The sequence below is a fragment of the Cyprinodon tularosa genome, unplaced genomic scaffold (assembly GCF_016077235.1).
Source record: "Cyprinodon tularosa strain WSP-4 unplaced genomic scaffold, ASM1607723v1 ctg303, whole genome shotgun sequence".
Taxonomy (NCBI): Eukaryota; Metazoa; Chordata; class Actinopteri; order Cyprinodontiformes; family Cyprinodontidae; genus Cyprinodon; species Cyprinodon tularosa.
In genome coordinates this window covers 254-18,546 of record NW_024039012.1, presented here as the reverse complement: position 1 = coordinate 18,546, position 18,293 = coordinate 254, and the positions used below count along the sequence as shown (strand labels likewise).

Here is an 18,293-nt window from a genome sequence, read left to right as displayed (position 1 = left end):
TAATACTTAGATGTTTCAATAAACCTAGACTGTCAATCTGACAACCACACTGCTAACTCTGGACATTGAGAGCTTTGAGAAGCCCCCTCCCCTTCTTAAAAAGGTTTATATTTAGAGGCAACTACTCAGGGGACACTGCTGGTGTGAGACAGTTAACTCACAGACTAAGAAACAGCTCTTGCTTTAGAAAAAGAGGAACTAAATGTGATTAAATTGGGAGGACACCGGAAGTTTCTCAGGGCTCTTTAGCAATTCCACACATTTTATTTCATTTTTTTTTATGTAAGCAGAAAACAACTGAGGTTTCTCAGGTTCCCAGCTTGTAGAACTGACACATAAGGGTTAGATGATGGAGGACGAGAGCCATCTAGTAAAAGTACCTGTGGCTGAAGAAACAAATGTGAAGGTGCTTTTTGACAGTGAGGCGTCACTGGAGCCTGATGGCAATGTTGACTACGGGATCACAGGAGCAAACTCCATCTACTCGGCCATTCTCAGCAGGAATGAGGCCGTCAAAGATGCAAAGCGCCTGAAAACCTTTTTAGAGCTGAGGGATAAATATGTGTCAAAAAATGTTTTGTTTGAGGACCCTCTATTCCCTGCAAATGACTCTTCGCTTTTCTACAGCCAGAAATCAAGAATGAAGTTTGAGTGGAAACGTCCAACAGTGAGTACCCTCTTCTGTTGCTATGCAATGCTTTAGGTTAAGTTTCACTTGAGGGAGTAGGGGCTCTAAGCAGTTTATATAAGCTTATCTCAACACCCTTGAGGTATATGGGGAAAGCATTTAGTTGATATGACTGCAATGAGTTGCAGAGTTCATACTTGTTTCTCACCTTCTACAGCCACACTAGAAAATGTAAAGGCAAAGTCAAGTAGTTATACAGTATAGTTTTCTGACACACATGAGTTTGAGATTTGTGTTGTGAGCACGTGTAACTTTAACAGCAGGTGTAACTGGAGCATTTGGCAGAAGCCAGCATCATTTGAGACATCTAAGTAGCAGCCAACCCATAGGTCTTCCCACTAAAAGCAAACATTGACCTTGTAGAATTCATATCTAAGACCAACACTTATCACCTTAAGCACCCTTTAAAAGTGTGGCTGAAAAAGTAAACATCTAAAAAAATTCAAAGATAGGTCCAACAGAGGGTTAAAATTTAAGCATAAAAACAGATGTTTCTAAGGCAACATATGGTATAGACATAGAAGGCGGTGGTGTGGTGGTGGTTAATTCCCAACTTAAAGTCATTTGCTGGATGTCTTCCTACCTTCTCTTTCTAATAATTGGCTGCCTAAATATTGCAAATTAAAACCAGTAGTCGAACGACAAAATTATGAAAAAAAGAGATGCATTTAATGAATCATTTATTGCATTAATATAACTTCAAACTGAACTTCAAACGGAGGATTTTCTGACCATCAATCAATAAAGTTCTAATGTAAAGTTAAAGCTGAGTGTAAAAAATGGTGGTGAGTCTGTGATCCTGTGGGCATATTTCTCTTTCAAAGGTTCTGGGAGTTAGCATGAAATACAAAGTAAAGAAAAATTAGTTTCCAATACATATTCAGGGTCTGTATTTGATCAGGGATAGTACTTATGATCTCAGAGACTATAAAGAATTCAGAAAACCAAAAGCAAAAAAAAAAAAGAATGTAAAACAAGATTGTATTTCTTTTGTTGGGGTTGATGTATGGAACAAACTAGATCAGGAGTTAAAAGACTTTGCAGAATTAATAAGGTTTAGAAACGTATTTAAGAATAATGTAATTAAACATTTAGAAATATTTGTATGTAATTAATAGCAGTAAGATATCGGTACTACTTTTTTCAAAATGCTATTTTATAATGATTATTTTCTTAAAATCATATTTTTGTATGTATAATAAAATGTAGCCATCTTTTTTTATTTGTTCTTTTCCAGTCCAATGTAACTTGGTTTTGGAGGGTGGGCTTTATAAGCTTATTGCTTCTGCCAATACGCCTCTCTTCAGACTATTTTCCTTTTAACTTATGTTGCAAGGACATAAACTGTCCTTTATTGTATACATGTGTGTCTGAAAATAAAATATTAATCAATCAATCAATCAATCAAAAAAAAATGGCCTAATGAACTCTTTAAAATATAGCAGCATGTTTTAGATAAGAATCTTATGGCTTCTGATGGCAAAGTTAAAATGTTTTATCACTGAGTCCCTTTGTTAGGTTTATAAAGACCTATATGAAAAAACAGTTCATCAGACCCAAAAATCCACCTCGTCTCAGTTCCATCAATTAAAGGCTATGAAATAAGCTAACTCCATCAAAATGTTGCTTTTAACCAATCAGACAGAAACCATGCTACAACAGTGAAACAATTTTTACCAATCTTTACCAGGGTTGGAATCAGAAGGACTGAAGTGTCTTAAAGCAAATATAAGCTTTGATGAAAACACAAACACCATCTCATGTCTACCCAGTTTAACCACCCTAAAGTCAAACCATGTGCCTCAAGGTCCAGCAACCTTATTTCAGAAAAATTGTTTTCAGCATACATAGGCTATCTGCTGATTTATGCATCATATCAAAATACAAGATACAGTTTTGGCATGATTGCAGATAATTTATGAAGCTTAAAAGATTTGGCTGAGATTAGTGATACATGAATCCCATCCGTGGGGGAAAGGAGTGGAGCGAGCTCTAATTTAAGAACATGACTCCAGGTTTTTTGGCCTCTGCGCTGGTGGCTCATGAAGACATAAGATCAGACTCAACCTGATTTAAAGAGCCCCCTATTAACTTTAACTGTTGTTTAGAATGGCTAAAAGGAACCGCTTTAATTCCAATTTATTTCCAATAAAAATTAATTTATTTGTCATATATATGTTGTAAATGTTTTATATTTAAGCTGTTGTTTGAAAGTTGCATTTGATACTTTTGCCTTTCAGGAAATCTGTGAAAATCCCCAGTTTATTGTTGATGGAGCGAGCAGGACAGACATCTGTCAAGGAGAACTGGGTAATATCTGAGCTCTTATTACTTTTATAAACAACAGTGGATTAACTCACCCCTTTTTCCAAACTGGAGAGCGTTATGATTCTGTACTGCACTTGATTCTGCACTTTTGGGTTCTGTTTAAGTTTTCTTTTTGAGCTTTTAGTTTTACTTTGATTCATGTTTTTCTACGTTTTCTAGTTTTATTGGTTTAATTCCCATTTTGTGGTGTTTTCAGATTGTATTTGAGTACTTATGTGTTTCTTTTTTTACCCTCTGCTGCCCTCTTGTGTTAGTCTCTTTTCCCCTAGCTCCTTTCTAGAGTCCTCTGTCCACACCTGCTTCCAATCTGCTGATTAGTCTGGTCTTTGTTTCTGTCTCCCTGTTCAGTCACTCTTTGCTAGTTCTTCCTAATTTCTCTGATTTTCATATGTGTTTTCCCTGATTTCCCCTGAATTTTGGTATTTCTGTATTTTAGTTAATTTATTTATATTTTTGCCTCACTTCTTTTTTTGTTAAACTTGTAAGAAACCACCCCAGCTTCCATCATTGCATTTGTGTACCTTTTTTAAAGAGTTGGTATTGTAAACTAAAACAGTGTTTTCTAACTAGGATTAATTCATGAACTGAATCTTAATCTGGCCATATGATTGGATTGAAATGACTTTATTAATTTCTGTGTAGATGTTAGATCTCTCTGTCTCGTAATGCACTCTTGCAATGAAACTTGTAAGAAACCACCTCAGCTTCCATCTCGGCATTTGGGTCCTTCAAACCTCTACCCTGAGAGAGTAGATCCCAGTCCTGGAAAAAGACAGAAATCTCCAAATTTAAATGCATTATTCTAAATATCTAAAAGAGAGAGTGTCATATTCTTTTATCATATTATTTTTGCTCTGATTTACACACTTTTTTCACAAATTAACTTAATTGTAGTTTTTCTTTACAATTACACACCAATTAAGAGAAAAGGTTGGTTTAATTTCTTTTGTTCTCCGACTCTGTTTCACCGTTATCAGATTTGTTTCAGCTATATTTGAGTTAAATGGCAAACAAAGCTTTTAAAATGTTTTATTTTGACAAACGTGATAAAGGTGTCAAAATTGCTTTGACGAGCATGTCTTGAGTGCTAATCTAATCATGTTATGATAAATGTTAATATTGTAGAGTTGGTCCAGAGCCTTGAAAGCAGTCAAATATTTTTATAGACAAAGGCACGATGGAGGCTAATTTTGCAAAGGCTTAATTTGCATCCACTGATCTCTTCACTGTCATGAGGATGATTTGTATTTAAATGTTTATACTATAGCTACTGCTTTCATTTATCTATTTACTGTCATGCTCCGCTGATTCCTGTTCAGGTTTTTACTTTGTGCATTTCAATTACTCTTAGATTTATATTATTCTGTGATTTCATTTAGATTTATCTTGTTTTCAATACATCTTGGTTTACAGTAACTCTTGGCGCTGTACGGTTATCTTTTATGTTTGTCCCCTTTAATATAATTAGTCTTTGTTCTAGCCTTTTCTTCATTAAGTGTTCACCAGTATCATGGTTTTATAGTGATCTTAATTTATTCTAGTCTCGATCCCTGCGATCTAGTTTTCCCTTTGCCATCCCCTGTTTCCTGTCATTTCCATTATCCCAGTTTCTTTTGTGGTATAGTTACAAACCTTTCAACCTGTCACTCTCCATCGCCCCCTACTCCCACTCTTCCCCTCACTTTTCCTTCCAGCTCCTCTTCACATACTTATTTTATTAGTCATTAACTCAAGTCATTGGTAAGTATTCTTATCCCCAGTCTTTATACTCCTTTCCTGCAGCCTCTCATTGCTGGATTGTTTTGTTACCTCCCTTATTTTCGGTCCCGTGATGCTTTCAGTTCTGGTTCCTGTTGTTCTCTGCCTGTTGCCACGACCCCTAATATCTCTACAACAGCTATTACCTACCTCTGTTTCTGCATTCGGTCCTCAACAAACTTCCAATTTTTTGACATTTACCTAATTATATCTATAGTCTATATGTGTTTTGTAAGTTTAATTAAAAAGTTATTGATTAAAAGCTTTTTTTCTCATATAATTATTCAGTAAGTAGTCATTTACAAAGCAATAGTCATTAACTCTTTGTTTCCCTGTATTAACATGTGCTTTTTGCAGATAAGTTTAAGTTTTTACGTTAGGATTACTACAGGGATTTCAGATTAAAACCTAAAAGTCAAAATGTCATGGTTTTAAAATATCTCAGAAAAGGAACACAGCGTATAAAGATGTTGTTTTCCCTTCTACTTGAATTACTAAATTTTTTAAACCAACGATAAAAGCTGAAGTTAGAGTTGTTTTCAGCATTTAAACAAATGAAACAAACTGATTGGTTCCTTTCAATATAACTGTTGACTAACACCTGCAGCAATGTGACTCAAAGTCAAATGAATGCCCTCACTGCTTATGAATCTGTTGTCAGGGGACTGCTGGTTCCTCGCTGCCATTGCCTGCCTGACTCTGAATGAGAAGCTGCTCTACAGAGTTATTCCAGCGGACCAAAGCTTCACTGAAAATTACGCCGGAATCTTCCACTTTCAGGTTTTACTTTATGGTTGACACAAACTGAAGATGTGATTTCCATAGCTCAGTATTTGAAGGACTATTTGATAAAGAACCAATGTAACAAACAGAAAGAAAAAACATATCCACATCTGTACAGTCAATGATTTTGTGATTTAAGATGATATGAATGAAATTTGTTTTTTATGGTTTCTTTAGAGTCCTGGAAAACAAAAAGCAATCTTAAACCAGGTGTCTTGGTGGATTGCTGCATCTCAAACTCTACCGGCATCTGTTAGTGTTAAACCTCATTAGATCAACAAAAAAAAGTGAGCAGATAGGACTCGTCTGATCGCACAAGTGAAAGCTTTCATTTTAAACTCATAGATTATCTCCTCACCAAGATAAAATCCTGAGTTGCTTTTTTTATAGTTGTAAATCGTCATGCATATATACAGCAAAACATTCAGCAATCAAGATGACAGTGCTACCAAGCATGGATTAAGCCCATGCTACTATAAATGAACAAATTGGGATTATCCCCGTTATATCATTCTTATTTGCTAACTTCTGCAGTTTATGGCACTTTGTTATTCTATCTTAATCTCCTTGTCCCCCCAGTTTGAACCTGTGTCCATCCAGTTTTCAGCTGTAAATTACTCAAATCATCCACAATACATTTATCCCCTTCTCCTAAAAAACCCTTCATACAATCATTGCACTTTCTATAACCATTTATAACATTATATATGTCACCATCTATATCTATTTTATATTTCCTTCTTAATGTTATATCCACTTCTTCTTAATTTTTTACATGCTTGGTATGTACATAAAACTCTGGCCAATTTTCGGCCAGGTTGTCATTGTGAATTAAAATCTGTTCTGAACTGACCTTAAATAAAAGTTTTAAAATTATTAAAAAAAAAATAAAGTCAGCTAAAAGATAAAAAAAAGACTATATTTGGCAGATGTTAATAACCAATTATTAACTTTAAGAGTACTTCTAAATTCAATGTCCTGATCTGTATCTATTTATAGCAGGAGTAACTATATACCATAGATTAAATATATGTTAGCTTTTACAGTACACTGTCCATTATTTTGTTTAAAAGCCCCCCGAACATCTATGAGAAATAATTTTTGAATCATTTTGCATTTAGATTTAACATGATGAACACATTTTTATTGTTTGCTTTCTCAGACAATGCTTAAATATTTTCCCATATGAAGAAGGTGGGATTATGATTTTATCTTGTGAGGATTTTTCCATTCTCCTCTCATTCAGTTCTGGCGTTATGGGGAATGGATCGATGTGGTTGTGGACGACCGCATCCCCACCTGCAACAACCAACTGGTTTTCACCAAATCTTTCAGGAAGAACGAGTTCTGGAGTGCCCTGTTGGAAAAAGCTTATGCCAAGTAAGGAAAGGTCTATGAAAGTCAGAATGGGGAAAAGTAATTCATAAATAAGTATTCTAGATATTGTATTAGGCTCCTCAGTGACGCAGTGAGTAGCACTGCTGCCTTGCTGCAAGAAGGTTCTGGGTTCAGATCCTGGCCTGATTCCTGTGTTTCTGCATGGAGTTTGCATGTTCTCCCTGAGCATGTGTGGGTTCTCTCCAGGTACTCTCTAGATTCTCCTTAGGTGTGAGTGTTTGCGTGAATGCTTTGAGAATTGAGATGCAGCTTATATTGCCCTGTGATGGACTTGTGACCTGTCCAGGGTGTACCCTGCCTCTCGCCTGTAGACAGCTGGAGATAGACACCAGCACACCTCGTGACCCTGCTTGGGATTAAGCGTGTAAGAAGATGGATGGATATTGTATTAATTTTGATGTGTGGATCCTGATCATTTCCATTGTGACAAAGTGAGATTATCATAACAGCAGGAAACCACATGTCTCCATACGCCGTACATTTTTTGGTCTGTAATTACACCTCTGAGCTTCTCATCTTTCCTGAGTTGGCTGTGGATGCTGTGAAAAAAGCCTTTGATTTAAATGTGTCAGCAGTGCTCTAAGAATGATTGACCTCCCTCTCAGGTTGCATGGATCTTATGAGGCACTGAAAGGGGGAAACACGTTGGAAGCCATGGAGGATTTCACAGGTGGTGTCACCGAGTTTTTTGAGCTGTCAGAGGCCCCCCCGATCTCTTCACCATCATGAAGAAAGCGCTGGAGAGAGGCTCACTAATGGGCAGCTCCATCGATGTAAGCATTGGAAAAAACACTTCAAGTTGGATTGAGTTGGAAATCGTAGCTTTATTTCTTTTTGCAAAGCCATAAAATAGAAAATACAGTTTTATTAATTTATCTTAAAATAAGTGCTTTTGTCTATTAGGTTTTCTCAGCCAGTGAAATGGAGTCCCGGACTGAACAAGGGCTGGTCAGGGGTCATGCCTACTCCATCATTGGCCTTGAAGAGGTGCATCAGAAAGATCAATTGATAGAAGAAACTTATCTTTGCAGTAGGATATGTTTTCAATAAACCTTAATATGATATGTGTTTTTTTTTTAGTGTGATGAAGTCTCAAAGGGCACCAGAATCCGTCTGATTCGTTTGCGCAATCCTTGGGGATTTGTGCTATGGAAGGGACGTTGGAGTGCTAAGTAAGATCTGGTCTACAACAGAAAGAAATATGTAATACTTCTGTTGTGCATGGATGTAATTGTTTTAGGGGACAGGGGGGACATTTCCCTTGCACTTTTTTAAACATCCGTTTTGGTCCCCTGCACTTATTACTGTGGAAAAACAATGTTACACTACAGTACACAGACATTCCTTGACCACTTGGACCAAGCCAGAAACCACAGCTTAAAGTGAAGCCCCCTGAGTTTAGACCGCCCTCAAGCTCCTGATTGGCCCACCATCTTTTCTTGTGTGATTGGCTTCCACCGCTGTCACTCCTGAGAATCTCACTTTACAAACACATGATGTGCCACTCAATTGGGTCTGTGAATGGATGGTCAAACACGCTGAAGTTATATATTATATAAAAAAAACATTGCTTCCACCCAACTTCTGAAATCTAAATTTCATCTATGCCTCTGTGTTGCTCAAATGTCCTAAAAATTATCTGCTTCCAAAGAGAAACATTTTCTCAAATGTTTAATTGTCTACAATATTTCTTTAGCTGTTTTAACAGTCTTTCCTGGACCCAAGTTTTTTTTTAAATAAATAACTAACATAGGCTACTATTTGAAACCGTTTTAATCAAAAACTCACTGACAGTTTATTACTGACGGCTCCTCACACTGATCCTGATCCTGTCGTAGACTCTTTCCTTTGCCACATGCATGCTAAACTTGAGTCATTGCTACAAAGTTAGAAATATAATCAACCATCTTCTGTTGCAAAGCAGTCCTTCAGGATGAGGCATTTGTGCAAGTTAAACACTTTATGCAGGTTTCCTTAGATGGATTTTTTTTTAAACAGTTAGCATTATAAACCAAAACAGTGTTTTCTAACTAGGATTAATTAAAAAAATAAATCCTAATCTTGCCATAGGATTGGATTGAAATTACTGTATATCTTTTTCCGTAAAAGTTTAAAAACAATCAACTGGACCTGGTTTCCAAGGTTTGAAGACGTTTTGCTTCTCCTCCAAGAAGCTTTCTCAATTCAAATGTCTGGATCCGCAGTGAGTTGAGGTTTTATATAGATAAGGCCTTGTATTGCTTGGACACATGCAAATTGAATCCGACGAGCGGGTCATTTGGTTCCACGTCTTCAAACCTTGGAAACCAAGTCCAGTGGATTGTTTTTAAACTTTAACAGAATGACTATGACCTGGATGTCTGAGAATCTTCATCAGCAAATTACTGTATGTACTGCATTTCTGTGTAGAGTTTGCTTCTTGAATAAGTTAAATTGAACAGAATTTTATTAATAAATGCATCTTAAAAGATTAGAAGAAAATGTGCCTGTATTTGCCTATGTTTAAATCCACATTTACCGGTATTCTTTTCGGTATGTGATGTGCCTGAGTGATTCATATGGGTTAAGCGACTTCAAAATAGGAAAATAATTATTCCTCTATGAAATTAGGGTAAAAAGATAGGATAACCTGAAAATAAAGTTGAAATAATGCCAGAAGATTTCTCCTCTTGGATGTAAAGACTTTAAAACAGCATCTTTGGAAGAATTATGATGATGCTGCAAAAATTGGGTCTGTAAGCTCAGTAAAAAAAGGTTTGGGAAGGACTAACAGCATTTTTATCTGTGTGGTGTATGATGATTATTCTCTTAATCCTTTCTGTAGCTCAGACGAGTGGTTGACCATCTCTACTGCAGACAGGGAGAATCTGAAGAAACAGACCGTGGAGACCAGTGAGTTCTGGTAAATGATCTTCCTCTTTAAACACTACGGAAACACCTGAAAGGCTTGATTCATTGGTCTGATCCTTACAAGCAAAGTTTCTCCAATCATATATATTCAACTTCTAAGACAGCAGAAGCAAGATCTTCCTTATTAACATGAGAGCCCAGGAACAAAAATGTAGAAGATTTCCTGTTGCCAGTGTGCGGGGCTTTGGAGGAATACAAATTTGATGCAGGTTTCTGCACACCTTTGGTCCCTCCTGAATCTGAAAAATACAAATTATTTGTCTCAACACAGCTTTTTCTTTTTAAGTAAATGGACCTTGTTAAGTTCTAACTCCTCTGTAAAGATGAGAAAATAATAAGTTTTATCAGTTTCCATCACCCAGAGAACCATTTTCCTCTCCTTTTCTGAATGATTTTTTATTTTTTTTCTTTATACTGGACCTAAAATATCTTTATTCATTTAGCCCAATTGAGTTCTTAGATTTAGTCCAAATTAACAAGTATTGCAGACGGTGGGATTTTTATATATTTTTTTCCTGATCATTTACAAAAACTTCATTATTAACCTTAGAGTTGAACATGGAATTTAGATATCTAAAATCGTTCATTTCAAACTAAACACACAATATTATTCCAATATCCATTGGGGAAGAAATCTTTCCACTCACCAAGAATCCTCTTTTGGCTTTTTAACCAGGATGTCCTTTGATGACTTCAAGCAGACTTTCACCAAACTGGAGATGTGCAACCTCACCCCCGACGGGCTGCAGGGCGATGAACGGCACAGCTGGACGGTGTCGGTCAATGAGGGTCGCTGGGTGAGAGGCAGCTCAGCCGGTGGCTGCAGGAACTTCCCAGGTTTGGCTTTTTATGAACAGATTTTCATTCAAAATTTATTAAAAAGCACCTTTTATATAATATATTTTCTACAGATACATTTTGGACAAACCCTCAGTACCGGCTCCAGCTGTATGAGGAGGATGACGACCCAGAGGACGGGCAGGTGGCCTGCACTGTTGTTGTGGCCCTGATGCAAAAGGGCCGGAGAATGCAACGTCATAAAGGAGTAAAATTCCTTACCATCGGATTTTCTATCTACAAGGTTTTGTTTATATTACAGATTTATTCTTAACATGAGTACAAAAAAATCCAGAGACATTAGAAGTTTTACTTTTTGCTTTGTTTTGCAGGTGCCAGACAAGGTACAGTATGACCATATTGAAGAAGGATGCAGTTTTAAGATTTATACTTTTCATAAAGTCGAGTGTCGAGTGAAGTATCTGAGTGGAACAACAACATACATTAACTTTAAAATGTACATAGTATTTAGTCCCCTTATATGTACAAAGAAGACAATTGGCAAACTTTCACTGTTATACCGTAACCCTAAATCACACTCCAACACAGGAGAGGCTGTAAATATGCAGAAAAAATAGCTTTATGTTCAATTTGACGGCTACCTCTTTGAGAATTGACACATTTTTGTTTTCAACATCTTAAATTCTTGCTGAAGTCGGCTGAATATTACAGTATTTCCCCCCATTTCAGTATGGCAACTGTTAGAATGATTACTTTTTATTCTTGCAACCTTTGATTCAAAGTTCATTCACATCTCAGGATTCTTTAAAATGTGCAGATGCAAGGACAGAATCAACATCTGCAGAAGGACTTCTTCCTCTATACAGCCTCCACAGCTAAATGCAAGAGCTACATCAACCTGCGTGAGTTAACGGAGCGTTTCCGGCTGCCTCCAGGGGAGTACGTCATCATCCCCACCACTTTTAAACCCCACGAGGAGGGAGAGTTCATCCTCAGGGTCTTCTCTGAGAAGCCAAATACTTCTGAGTAAGGATCCCTGATGGGAATTCAGAGTTAAGAATTAAAATTTAAACATCAACTAATTAATGATAGTGATTAATCTGTGTCTCCTTCTCCAAAGGGAAGCAGAGAGCACCATTGAAACTGATCAAACACAGGTTTGCACTCCGATGATTGATGCTGAGTTGGTTTCACATTTTTGTTTTAATCAGGCTCATCGCAGCTGATTTTCTGGAAATATTTTCAGAACTGTGAGAAAATCAGTTCTATTTTATTAGCCTTTTCTGTTTTTAATATCATGAACAGGAGGCTGTACCATTTTTTTGCATCCGTTAAATGCTAAAGAATACTGATACCAATATTGCCGCTTTGAGTGTTGACTGATAAGGATATTGATATATAGCAGCATGAATCATACTTTTATTACTGCTTTTGCTGCAGTGAATATGAGAAAGGACTCGATAGAGATATTATAAACTTTAAACAGAAAAATATCTCTCTTTAAAGAGTTTTTCTATCAGTTTGCCTTTATCAATGATTTTAGATGCAGCATGATGTACATCAATATTTGTTTTTGTTTTTTTTCTTCTTTTGGCTGATAACGGACCAGTCTAAGAATCTTCCCACTGTGGAATAATAAATGAGTATTTTTTTCTGTCAAATTTTATACATTTTCTTTATCCTCTATCTTCTTGTCATATCTCCTGTTTTTTAATCGATTTATGTCATTTTCCCCTCTGTTCCTCCAGCAAGACAAGAAAAAGAAAGAAAAGGTAAATCCAGAAAAAAATTCTGTTACTTTCCTGCATTTGAAAATAAATCAGTTTCCTAGGACAGAAACAGGACTAAACACTGTCAACAGGCCCGACTCCATCTATTCTGACATCCGGATATCTCTAGAATTGGTTACAAAGTCTCAGCTAATGTTCATCAGTAGGGGTTAATCGTGCATAGTGGAAAAAAAGGGGGAAATGAGCTCATTGTTGTTCAGTTTGAGAACATGGCACCACATTAAAAACTGATTTTATGTTTTTTTAAAACATTTTTGCCAGAGGTGATGATATTCATTTAGGGACTATGATTGTGATATGCAAATAACTCTTTTCTCTTTTTTTCCCTCTGTCTACGGCTTGTGTTGAACAAATGCCAGCCTATCGTGTTTGTGTCAGACAGAGCGTTCGCCAACAAAGAAATTGAGCATGATGGCATCCGGGGGGAGAGGAGAAAGAAGCCAAAGGTAACACATCCAACCTTCTAAGAACATAAGAATTATGGCATTAATCGTTCATTTTGATAGCTTGCTATAGAATTCTAAATATTGCTTCTTGCACTTTAGTGTTTTTGATGCTTATATTAAGATAATATCTCTGGAGAACCAAACTCTGTTTTTTTTCTTTCATCCACCTTATAGCAAAAACTCACAGAACCCGAGGAAGAGACTGAGGAAGAGAAAATGTTTAGAGCCATTTACAAACAGATAGCTGGTGAGGTGAGTATGCAGTGATGAGACAGTGTAATATGTCTTGGTTGTGTTTGATAGTAAAGCTCTGCTCCCTCCTGTAGGACATGCAGATCTGTGCAAATGAACTCAAGACTGTCATGAAGAATGTTCTTTCTAAACGTAAAGGAAAACAAATCACCATCACAGTTTGTTTATGGCACCCATGTTAAACTATTAATTGTCTATTTACATTTTTTTTCTATAGATAATGAGATAAAGACAGAAGGCTTCAGTCTTGAGACGTGTCGCAGTATGATCGCCTTAATGGATGTATCCTTTGAAAGGTTTAAACCCTGATAGACTGGTCACACTGGAGTGGTGACCTGCATGTTTTATATGTTCCACACACCTAAATCCAATCATTGGTTGGTTACCAGACCAGTTGGCAACAAAGATGGTTTTCAATTAGCTGAAATTTCATATGCAACTTTAAAATATGTATCCAGTAAATATCCAGAACCACAGATTTGCACTCAGCTCTTCAGAGGAGGAAACATCAGTCAGTGCATACCTTACAGACGATGTCCATTGAGACTTTTTCAGTAAAACACAAGCAGTCATAACAACTTAAAAGCAGTGGTGGATGAAGTACTATATAATATAATATTTTTACTCAAGTACTATAGTACTTGAGTAAAAATATTCAGACTTATGATCAAACCTTACTCAACTACAAGTAAAAGTTTTTGAGTAAAAAATCAAATCAAATTAAAGTAATGACATACTCACTTTTGAAAATACTTAAGTATTCAATAGTACATACATTTAAAAGTACTTCAAAGTACTTTTATTTAAAAGTACTTCAATTACTTTAAAAGTATAAATAACATTTTCAGATTCAGAACAATACTGTTGTTTTTTCAGAGTACTTTGACAGAACCTTGTAACTTTCAGGAACCACCAGATGTATTGATGCGAAGAACCAACGCTACAAATGCTGTAAAGAACTTCAGCATAAAAATGCCACGTAAAAAATAAGGACTGCTATTTGAAATATTTTTTTATTTAAATCACACCAAAAAGAAAACAGGAGTGTATTTGCTCTCCTCGACCTTTCCCTACAGAATAAGTATGAATCTATGACCATAAAGAAACCATAAAGAAACTACAGCTCTGCTTTGAGACCTCTTCCTACTGAACAACTTGGCATCAACTCCAACTCACGCCTTACTAAAATTTGTAAATTGCAAATAATATCTGCCCTGACTTTTTCACATTTGTGGAATGTCATTACATCTCTAAAACAGTGTTCAAATTCAGTCCTTAAGGGCTGGTACATTGCATGTTTTAGTTCTTCTCCATGGAGGTAGTTATGACCTCCTCTGCATGTCAAAGTTCTACATATGCCTGCAAATGACCTCCTGTTTGACCCAGGTGTGTTGAAAAAAGGCTGTGTCTGAACGTCCGCCTGTATGCCTGTTTAAATCAGTCTCCGGATGTGTAGTTGATGAAAAAGTAGTGGACTCAAAACTTTCCACAATGCACCTGGAAAGTTAGTGCGCAATCATTGGGTGTGTTCAATTTCAGAGGCTGCATCCTCCAAGGACTTAGTCCAGAAGAGTTTTGGCTCTGACTTCAAACTGGTCCAGACTGCCGCAACTTTCACCACCCTACGTTCTGTCGCTTAGCAACCGTGAGAATTGACACACAAAGCGGGAAAAGAATGAATACCGAACTTCTCGCAGCTGTTCTGGGTGTTATTAACATTTTCGAGAGGCTTCAACAGCTGCATCGTATCAGATTTATAGTCCCCAACACTGCAGGTATATTAGAATCTGTCCTTAAATATCAGCCAAATCCATTTACTTAGGGACAGATAAAAACATTTCAATAAACCAAACATTGCCCTTCACATATCTGACTCAACAACCATTAAAAACAACTGTTTTCATTAATTTCAAATGGAGCTATTCACATACATGTATGATAGTAAGCTGCACTTACAATATTCACCACTGTTCGGCACCAAGTACCTTTTTCCTCTGATCATGGAGAAGCCGGCTTGCTTGGACTCGCAATGAATCATGGCTATGTAGGATATACCAGACCCGTCATTCAAAGCGGGCAAAAAGAAGGATGCATTTGTAGGCCTCATAACGAGGAATCTTGGAATCCGAACAGACCTCATCACACGCTATGAATCTGGCCTTCAGAGGATGCAGCCCCTGAATTTGAATTCATATCCCAGAGTGCTTCGAGAGTGCTCTCCTTCTACACCATCTTGGGATCTGTTATGGGAGCGAGAAAAAACAAAGATGGGGCAGGCACCGTGCTGGGACCCTGATTCACATGACCAATGGGGAGCAAAAAGTAGTGATTGTATGTCCAATTTCTCTATGGGGTTTAACAAAGACCATGTTTCTAACAAAGTTTACCCAAACCACTAACCTCTCAATCAGTATATGGGCATGTACTTATATAGCGCCTTTTTTCTAGTTAGGAGACTTGACCACAGCGCTTTACACTACATTCATTCACCCATTCACACACACAGTGGCAAGCTACATTGTAGCCACAACTGACAGAAGCAGGGCTGCCGTACACTGGCACCACCGGGCCCTCTGACCTCAGTAGACAATGCAGGTGAAGTGTCTTGCTCAAGGACACAACAACACTGAAAGTCGGAGTCGGGCTTGAACTGTCAACCCTTCGATTGCAGGGCAAACTCCTACATCCAACGCCACTGTCGCCACTGTGGACTGGGATTGTTCGGACAGACGATCACTACTTTTCACTGATATTTAAATTCACAATAAAGTCGTCAACATCAAAAGTTTTTTTCCCAAAACCCAAAAAATATATATTTTACCAACAGCTTTGCATTTAAAGCACCAAACCATTGATCGCTTTGTAGTAATATTGCATATCAGCTAATCAGCATCTATATTATTGTCTTAAAAAATAGTTTTGGGGGCATTCTGACTCAGGGACATGCCATAAATAAACTCTCTTTAATTTTGACAAACAATATTTTTGAGGAAATGTGACACAATCAGGTAGAAAGTTGAAAAACCTCAGAGAAAATGAAACTGTTATGAAAGAAACAGATATTAGTCCTTCAGTAATTTAGGTTGGGGTGGGCAACAAGCTGTTTTTTAGTTAGTTAAGCAACGATTGTATTATTTTACTCTATATATATAAGACTTTCCTCCCTGCAAGTAAAATGTTAATTTTTTTTTTCAAATAATTGAATCACATTAAAATAGAAGCTAAGAATATAGCAACAGTTGACTTCCTGTAAAGACAATAATTTGACATCTTTTCAATAAATTGTCTTTAAAGGTCATATTATGAATCACAGCATCTTTAGATTTATTCAGATAATAAAAAAATGCATTTCCTTTAATAAAAAACAAACAAACAGCAGCATTAAATTTGTTTTCTGTGACAGACTTTTTCTCAGACTGATGGATCGGGGAAATTGAATTTCCAGGAATTCAAACACTTGTGGAAAAAGATAAAGGCATGGCAGGTACGACGCATCTCAATCTGCTTTAATGTCTGCCAAAGATGACACGATTTTGGGTCAGAATATCTTGGTCTCTGCAGCTCATCTTCATACAGTATGATCAAGACAAGTCCAGCTCCATCAGCAGCTTTCAGATGAGGAATGCCGTCAATGATGCAGGTCAGATGAAACCCACTGAATCAGTCATAAATATTTGATCTATATTCTAACTTGTATCAGAGGAAATACACGTTACATCTCTAAGTTTAAAAACCCATTTCTGTCTCTGCAGGTTTTCACCTCAACAACCAGCTTTATGACATCATAGCCATGCGATACGCAGATGAACACCTCAACATTGATTTTGACAGCTACATCTGCTGTTTTGTGAGACTAGAGGGAATGTTCAGTAAGTTGACTTCTTACGACACTCTGTTTATTGTGCATGATTCAGGAAAACCAAATTACAAAGGTCCTACTGAGAGACAGCATAAAATAACCAAAATAAAAAAGTTAATAGGCCTTTTTTCTCCCTCAATATGAGAAATTACTGATGTAACATAAAAGGAATAAATGCGGAAGGAAAATAAAATAACGCTTTTTTTACTTTTAGGGGCCTTCAATGCCTTCGATAAAGATGGAGATGGAATAATCAAACTAAATGTTTTGCAGGTGAGTTTTCAGTATTTCTCTGTCCTACAATAATATATTTTTGGTTTTTACTCATTTATAAGGAATCTATTTTCTGTAGCCATAATATCATTATTTCTGTAACCTTAATATTATTCAATTTGAATAAAGGGTTTCTCCAGGCGGGATACGGCTTGTCCATTCAGGCAATTTTCCTTTTTTCCCCACACTTAAGTTTTTTTTATTATTATTTGGACAACCTAACCCTATGGGTTATTCGGAGGTGATTGCTTGGGTCAAAATAAAGACACCTTGACCCAATTTACCAAGTAGATCTACATTTCTAACTGTTGATGTTGGTTCAGCCTGTAATATCAATTCAAAAATTGTATTTAGGTTTGATATATTTTGCTGCATCTGTCCATTTATAATTACAACCTTCAAAATCAAATCTCATCCAGGGCTTCCAGGTGATAGGAGATAGAATCTCTCAAGGAAGAAATGCAAATTATTTATGAACTCAGATCTTTATCTGTTATATGTTATTAGATTTTTCCCTCATGAAGAAGTATCATAGAATAAAAACAAAGAAAGTTCAGGAGCCCGTAATATTTGTATTTTTTTGTAGTGTGAAGAGCAAGCTTACCAGCTTTATAGCCTACTCCTGCCCAGGTTAGCTCTGGGGAGAAGGTTACCACGGTAACAGAAACAGAGATTGAGGAAACTCTGTTTGTGAAACAAATTTTGTGTGACTGTTGTAAAGGAAGAAAATATTCTAACATAGTTAACTTTGGAAAAAGATTGGCTTCTGATTCTTCCCTTCCCCAGGTCCACTCGGCGAGCTGCGTTTGGTAATAAAACCAACATTGCGTGTTGACGTCACAGAATTACAGAGTTTAATCCAATATAAGACAATGCATACACTTTAGAAATAAGACAATGCACAAACCTACACCAGAAACTGCAGAACAACAGAGACATACATTCCATTAACTGACATAGGAGGAAAGAAAGCAAAGAGTACAGAGACATCTTTGGAGAGTTGCAAGGGC

At 36.8% G+C, this 18,293-nt stretch overlaps 1 pseudogene; it reads left to right on the top strand.

The window, feature by feature from the left end:
- Nucleotides 1-116: 116 nt before the first annotated feature.
- Nucleotides 117-17,283, top strand: LOC119787851 (annotated as a pseudogene).
- The last annotated feature ends 1,010 nt before the right edge of the window (nt 17,284-18,293 follow it).